The following is an 8746-nucleotide window of genomic DNA, read 5'->3' on the forward strand; positions in this document are numbered from 1 at the left end:
GAGATAATTGATCATTGTCCAGATAGTAGAAAATTAAGTATAATAGCTAGTATTAAAAGCATGGATGCGGTTGCTTGTGTAAGGAAATATTTAGTAGCAGCTTCAATTGATCGAGGGTGGTGGTTTTTGACAATAATAGGGATGATGGCGAATATATTTATTTCTAGCCCTATTCAAGCTGTAAATCAGTGGGAACTGAGTATGGTAATAATTGTTCCTGATAACATGGTTATTATGATTATTAAGAAGACTAATGGGTTTATTAGTACGGGAAGGATGTGAACCAACATTTTCGGGGTATGGGCCCGATAGCTTAATTAGCTGACCTTACTAGAATATAGTGTAGTTTGGTAGCACGAAGATTTTTGAGTTCTTAAGATTAGGTTCGAGTCCTATTATTCTAGAAATAAGGGGGTTTAAACCCCTATAATTTACTCTATCAAAGTAACTCTTTTATCAGACATATTTCTATGATTGAGGGGGAATACATGCTAGTATAATTGGAATCGAGATGTAAAGTATACACAGAGCAAGAGTAAGGGGCAAGAAGTTTTTTCATAATAAGTGTATAAGTTGATCGTAGCGAAATCGAGGGTATGAGGCTCGGATTCATAGAAAGCAGATTGTTAGAATTATAGTTTTAAGGATGAAGTTGGTGGTAAATAGTTCGGGATGGGTAGGGTTGTGAAATGACCCTAGAAATAGAAGGGTGGTTAGGGCATTTATTATGATAATGTTAGCATATTCAGCTAGGAAAAATAAGGCGAAAGGTCCGGCGGCATATTCGACGTTGAATCCTGATACTAATTCTGATTCACCCTCTGTTAGGTCGAAGGGTGCTCGGTTGGTTTCGGCTAGTGTGGAAATAAATCATATTATGGCTAGTGGTCAGGTTGGAATAATTAATCAAATATGTTCTTGGGTAATGGCTAGAGAGGCTAGAGTAAATGAGCCATTGATGAGTATCACTGATAGGAGAATAATGGCTAGTGAAACTTCATAGGAGATTGTTTGGGCAACTGCTCGTAATGCTCCGATTAGGGCGTATTTTGAGTTTGATGCCCACCCTGATCATAAGATTGAATATACAGCTAAGCTTGAAATTGCTAGGATGAAGAGTACCCCCAAGTTTATGTTGATTAGTGGGTGTGGTATTGGAAGGGGAATTCATATAGTTAAAGCTAGTGTTAGGGCTAGGATAGGGGCAATAGTAAATATGAGTGTGGAGGAGGTTGCAGGTCGTAGGGGTTCTTTAATGAACAATTTTACTGCATCAGCGATAGGTTGAAGTAGGCCGTATGGGCCTACGATGTTTGGCCCTTTTCGGAATTGTATATATCCTAGGGTCTTTCGTTCAACTAATGTTAGGAAAGCTACAGCTAGCAGGATAGGGATAATTAGTGAGAGAAGGTTAATGAAGAACACTGTTAAGGAGAGGAATTGAACCTCTGGTTGTAAAAGCTTAAGTTTTATGCAATTACCGGGCTCTGCCACCTTAACATATCCTGCTCTAGGATAATTATTGTATTAATTTCTAGGTTTATATAAATTCATCCATTAAATTTAAGAGCGCTCCTGCCGGAGTAGGCTCTATTTTTCTTTTCCTTTCGTACTGGGAGAAATTAGGTATAGATATATATATATACCTTAGAACTACCCAGACCTAGGTTCAAATGCCTTACTGTGTAACCGCCATCTGTCTATCAGTTTGTCATACTGAGATGCCTTGTGTTTTGCTGTGATGGTGTAAGCTATGCCCCAGTATTTCAAATGCCAGCAAGATCACTCATGGTAGACAGAAGATTGATTTCATCTCTCCGATTTCAGCAGAGCTTCCAGACTAAGACAGAAGAAAGGCCTGGCAATCTAATTTCAAAAATCAGCCAATTAAAACCCTATGATCTGCAACAGAATGTTGTTACATATAGGCTGGAAGATGAGCCCCCTGTGTTGAAAGGCACTGCATAACAGGCACAACCATGGACTCAAACGTGTCAATGAACGTGATGATAGCACAGAGCCTAGCAACATATCATTCTGTTACACGTAAAGTCACTGTGAGTTGGAACCAACTCAGCAACTGCAAATGTAACCTGGAATATGCTTCCTAAATGTTTCATCATCTATAAAACATCAGTGCTGCAAGGAGGAAGTGTGGGATTGGTAAGATCAGTATCTGGCACACCATGCTGTTATTGTATGCCTTGGAGTCGATCCTGACTCATAGCAACACTATATGACAGAGTACAACTTCCCCCCTGCACCCATAGGGTTTCTTAGCTGTAACAGGAGCACATCACTAGGTCTTTTCTCTCAAGGAACCACTGGTGTGTTTCCATTGGCAGCTGAGCACTTAACTATTTGATTCCCTTCTCCCAAATTATGTTTCTGAACAAACGTCCGTCTTCAGGGAAGTACAGAGCTCAGGTCATCACACTGTTCTGGAACACCTTCAGCAAGAGAAGTTTCATCTCTCAACACATAATAAAGCCACATCTTGGCCTGGTTTATTTTCAGGTAATAAATTTTCTGAAGACAGAGTTGGACAGAGGTGAGCAAACTTCTGCTGAGGCTGAGGAATGGTTATAAAGTTTCTCATTCCCCAGTGGTATTGAAAATGGTTCTACTGCTTAAACATGCTCTTGAAGGGAATCTCTTTCTTAAAAGGAACTAAAACCAAAACCATACCCACCGGCATGCCGTCGATTCTGACTCACAGCAACCCTACAGGACAGAGTATTACTGCCCTTAGGTTTCCAAGGCTGTTAATGTTTACAAAAGCAGACTGTCTCATCTTTGTCCTTTGGAGTGGCTGGTGGATTAGAAATTGCCAACCTTTTGGTTAGCAGCCAAATGCTTTAACCACTGTGCCACCAGAGCTCCTTTTGAAGGGAACAAGACTTCCTTATTATTGCTACAAATATTTCTTCATCTCCTCTTCTTCCAGATATGAATGATTTGGAATGGTTTCTAGCATTCTAGCTAACTATATTAATTATGATAAGGCTTAGCTGATATAACAGAAAGGTCAGTGACTTAATAAAATTATTCTCTCTCACATGACCATTGAGAGTACAGCATTGCCATCCTCCAAATATAGCTTCCATCTCTAGGTTCTACGCAACTCCCAATCAGACAGGGGAGAAAGAGTCAGTGGAGTTTACCCACATACCTTTCTAGATACTATCCATAAGAGATACATGTTTCAGCTTACAACCCAATGGATAAAATTTAGTCATGTGGCCTTACCAGCTACAAGGAAGACTGGAAAATACAGTTCATGCTGGGAAGCCGTGTGCCCTGCCAAAGCTCAGGAAAATGGGGAACATGAATATGGAGGAGGACAATTAGCAACATGTGCTTCACAAAATTAAGGAGGGAAAGTTGTCTGGATTATTTAACTCTTTGTCTAAATTTTGGAAAGTACAGACAATACACCTTTTAACTTGAAACTTGATGTGGTAATTATGGATAAAATGCAATAAATAAAGACCCTATTATCATCAATTGAAGCAACACATACAAACTTTCTTGTTTATAGAAGAGAAACTTAAGTCATTGAGTCTTACTGAAGCCAAGCTACATCTGGGAAAATCTGAATATGCTGACCCAGAAAAGTGTTGGAGTAGAGCTATGTTGGAACAATTACAGCACTTAATCTCAATCTTTTAAAAATTCAAAAGTTATGGGGAGGGCCCCCTGAACAGGCCTGGGCTAGTCTGTAGAACTCCAAAAGAAAAGAGTTTGATGCAGAGTTTATGGTTTATGAAAAACTAGATCAGATGAAGTGACAACACCCCCACTTGACTGTGAGACAATATCTCTGGGGCCAAAGAATAGTAATTCATATTTGCAGTCAAGAATGCATTTACCACATGCCACTTTGCAAAGTCTTACGGAAATCTTTTCTAACCTATTTGAGAGACTTTAATATGCTTCTTTACTTAATTGTCTGAGCTTCAGAGCTCTGGTGGCGTAGTGTCTAAGGCACTTGACTGCTAACCAGAAGCCTGGCAATTCAAACCCACCAGCCACTCCTGGCAAGGAAAGTTGGTTGGGCAATCTACTTCCGTAGTGATACTGCCTCGGAAACCCAAGGAGGGGTCGCTATGACTCGAAATTGACTCGAAGGCAGTGAGTTTGATTTTTTTGGTTTTCAGATTTATTTTACTTTTGCAGGAACTCCAGAATGGTTCATCATTAAGGGCTTAAAACAGAATGCCCTGATCTTACAAGTGTGCTCATTAACAATTGGTTCTCCTATCTGATTATTCCCTCCACAATTTGCAAAGTAGAGAGAATTTTCCTCCATTGTTTTTCAACAAGAACAAGAGAATATACAGGAATATTTTTACATCCTGCAAGAATAAAGAAAACCAACAAAACATGAGCAAACCAAAAATCAGTTCCAATCACTTGTTTAAAATTTATATAACGAAGAGGAAGTGTATCCCTTGACTGCTTGACAGAGTAACTAGGGATGCTTGCTATTAGATTAAAATAAACAAATCACTGCCAATTTTGAAAATGTTCAGGGGGAAAAAAGAAGAAAAGAATAACTTCTTGGCCTGATGGAGCAAATCCTGGACTAAGAAGCTAGAAAATGCAGTGCTTGTCTCAGAATAGCCAGTTGCTAGCTACGTGGGCTTGGGCAGATCCCATAAAGTCTCCGTATTTCAAGCTTCTCATTTGTAAAATCAGGAAGTTGAAAAATATTCTTTCTCAGATCTTCTCTAATTTTAATAGTCTATAAGCTTATGAAAGTGCTAGTTACTGAATCTTTAAAAAATTCCAACATCACAAATGTCACAGAAACATTTTAATTTTCTTTTCCTATTTTACACACAAATTGAGTAAATGATAAATCCCCCACAACAATTATGGGAAAATCCAGATTCATCTTGTAGAGTTGAAATTTGTATAGAAAGAACTGCCCTTCCAAAGAGCTCCCTATCTAGCCTTTAGTGATATATGTGTCACTTTATTGGTGTTTTGCACCAAAAGGGTATTTGAATAAAGAAGCTGGTCCCTTCAAACTTAAGCTGTTTATGATTCATATCTTGCTGCCAATAAAATGATTACAGTAGATGATATCCCAGTTACCATTAGTTTCAAAGGATTATAGGTAACTATGACATTGGTCTTGGATTACACTTATGCTAAGTTAAATTTACCCCAGAATGGCATTGCATGATACAGCTAACTCGATTTTCATCTCCACAGTGTAACCCCATCCATCTTCCACATGACACCAGGACTCTTCCTAAAATGCAAGTTACAAAACACTTGAACTCCACAAGCTTCAGTTCATGGCATTTGACAAGTTGTTGTTGTTGTTGTTATGTGCTGTCAAGTCGGCCCCGACTCATAGCGACCCCTCCTTGGGTTTCCGAGGCAGTATCACTACGGAAGTAGGATTGCCCAACCTTCCTTCCGAGGAGTGGCTGGTGGGTTTGAACCGCCAGCCTTCTGGTTAGCAGTCAAGTGCTTTAGCCACTATGCTACCAGAGCTCCTATTTGACAAGTTAGGCTATAGTAATTCACTCCTCCATTATTTCACAAGTGTTACACCCAATACCTAGATAGTTGATCCAAGGCCTTGTCTTGGCCATAAGGAAGCTATATGGAATTCAAATCTAATTCAAATACATGCAATTTATGTGACATCTTTGACATCAACCAAATTGAAGGAATTCAATTCCAGTTCAACTACACATGCACTATTTCTTCCTCTGACCCTAACTACCAGAGCTAGGTTGGATCAGTCTACCCAAGACTTCATATGCCAGCCACAAGCTTGTGGTTCCCCAAGTCTCTCTCACTTCTGATTTTCTGGCTACAAATTTGGGGTTCCCTCCAACCACTCAGAATGCCAGCCATAAATTTTGAGGTCCTCAAGACTCCTCTCACTTCTGACCTGCTAACTCCTACTACTCGTTTGAGTTAAATAATTAGCTAGACTGACTCACAGAATTTTGGAAAATGCTATACCTGATTATATTTATGATTATAGTTTTATTACAATAAAGAGACACATAGGGCAAGATCTGGCTCAGTTCCTAAGAAGGGGTATTCTACCCTCCCATGTGCACCTATGTCTTTCACCAACGAGGAAGCCCATGGAGCTTTCCAAAGCCTTTACTGGGGCCTTATTACATAGGCAGGAGCCCTGGTGGCATAGTGGTTAAAGCATTTGGCTGCTAACCAAAAGGTAGGTGATTCAAAGCCACCAGCTTCTCTAAGGGAGAAAAATGAGGCAATCTGCTTTCATAAAGATTTACAACCTGGAAATTCCATGGAGCAGTTCTACTCTGCCCTATGTGGTTGCTATGAGTCAGAATCGACTCAATGACAGTGGGTTATTATGTAGGCATGATTGATTGAACTCAGCCTTCAATTCTCCTTTCCTGAGGTCTGATAGATATCACCTGGTGGAGCTTTCCTGCGGGGCCAGCCCCCATCTCATTACCATAAATCCTCTGGTGTGGTCTGGAGACATAATCAAATATACTTCAATCACTGGAAATTCCAAGCTTTTAGTGGTTATCTCTCAGGAACCAAGGACAAAGACCAAATTCTTCAGGTAAAGTTAAATTTTATCCCGTAGAGCATTAATGCAAATTCTCAAAAGACTTCCCTCTAGGGGCTAGAGTCCCAGGAGTCAGGCTCAATGAATGACAGAAAGCTTTTGCAAAGAAAAAATATCTCCTTCATTTCTTTTCTTTCTTTTTTTTGGGGGGGGGGGGGGGGCGGTAGCAGTTCTGGCCCAAAGGGTGGGCAAGATTTCAGGGCTAAAACTATATATTTGTATCAGGTGGCCTGGCTCTCCCTTCCTCTGCCTCCCTCCCTAGCTGCCTTGTAAACTCTGATTATCTTTAAGGATTGACTTCAATCTCATCTTCTCTGGAAAGACTTCACTATTTTCATATCGTCCACAGAGACAGATGTTTTCTCCTCCACCTACCATCTCTTGTATCCTATTCTGTTATCACTGAATCCCTGTTGCTTTATTGTATCCCTTAATCCCATTTTATTGGGATTATTGGTTTGCTTATTATTTCTCCCAAGTAAATCATAACCTCTTTATGGGTAATTATATAATATTCATCTCTACCTTATTTGCCCAGTAATAGGTCTGGCCAAAGTAAACACTTAGTAAATGCTTTTTACAGAAAAATTTCTCTTGATGTTAAAGTAGTCACAGCAATATTCAGTCAAACAAAGAAAGAGTAGTATTAAATATTGCTTGTGTTCCAAACTATCTTCCTCCTCAAAAGAGTTAGTGGATTAATCATTTATGTTGCTTCTTTTCTAATTGCAATAAATGTTTTGTTTTCTATTTAAAATTTCAGAAGTTACAAAGCATAAAATAAATGATTTTCAAATGTTTTGTATTTTTCTCTCTAAATTTCCCTGTTCCCACATCTTCAAAACATTTACTCTTTTCCCAAAAATTTAAATCAAGTATCTTCTAAAATGAAGAACTGAACCCTATGAAAAAAGAAAAAGTCAGTTTTCCCAGAAAAGGAAGTCTCCTACTTCCAGAAATTAGCAATTTAATGGACACAAATGATTCATTATCATTTAGTTGGGCCAAGTGTGCATCAAATATTCTAGGTACTGAAGCCTAATTTAGGATCTCTCAGATAAAATATCAATGATATTTTGGGCTAGAAAAATTCTTTACTTAGGGATCATCCTGTGCATTGTGGGATGTTTAGCAGTATCCCTGGCTTCTGCTGTCTTGATGTCAGTAGCATCTCTTCAGTTGTGATAAACAAGAATGTCTCTAACCAAAAAACCAAACTCACTGTCATCAAGTCTGTTCCAACTCACAGTGACCCCTCCTTGGGTTTCTGAGGCAGTATCACTGTGGAAGTAGATTGCCTAGTCTTCCTTCTGAGCAGTGGCTGGTGGGTTTGAACTGCCAGCCTTCTGGTTAGCAGTCAAATGTCTCAGGCACTATGACACTACCAAATGTTATTTGGTGGACAAAATTGCCCTCAGGAGAGAACCACTGATCTTAATACACTCAGGTGGCATAGACATCAGGCTTTAGAGCCAGTAGGACAATTAGGAAATACCAGCTCCATGATTTACCAGCTTATGAACTTTAGTTTCCTTATCAGTAAATGGTGTTAATAGGACACACTGCAGAATAAATGGAAAACTATATGTAAAATACTTAGTATAGTACCTGATATATTGCGAGTTCTTAATAGTTATTATTTATTATTGTTCAGACTGAGACAGACTTAGTAGAAGGAAGAGGTCATCCACTTCTCAAACAATTGGCCAATGAAAACCTTATGAGTAGCAGTGAAACACTGTCTGATACATTACTGGAGAACTTTATGAATAGCCCTGAAACATTGTCCAATACAGTGCTGGAAGATGAGCCCCTCAGGTAGGCAGGCACTCAAAATACAACTGGGAAAGAGCTATCTTATAAAGTAGAGTTTTCAGGACCCACATTTGCTGATGTGGAATGATTCAAAATCAGAAGTAACACATGCAAACATACATTAATAATGTTGTTGTTGTTATGTGCTGTCAAGTCGGACCCGACTCATAGCAACCCCTCCTTGGGTTGCCAAGGCAGTATCACTACAGAAGTAGATTGCCCAACTTTCCTTCTGAGGATGAAATGTATGAAGTATAAATCTAGGAAAATTGGAACTGTCAAAAAATGTAATGGAATACATAAAGATTGATATCCTAGGCATTAGTGAGCTGAAATGGACTG

Source organism: Orycteropus afer, unplaced genomic scaffold (assembly GCF_000298275.1).
Source record: "Orycteropus afer afer isolate SDZICR_OR568_19922 unplaced genomic scaffold, OryAfe1.0 scaffold00343, whole genome shotgun sequence".
Lineage (NCBI taxonomy): Eukaryota > Metazoa > Chordata > Mammalia > Tubulidentata > Orycteropodidae > Orycteropus > Orycteropus afer.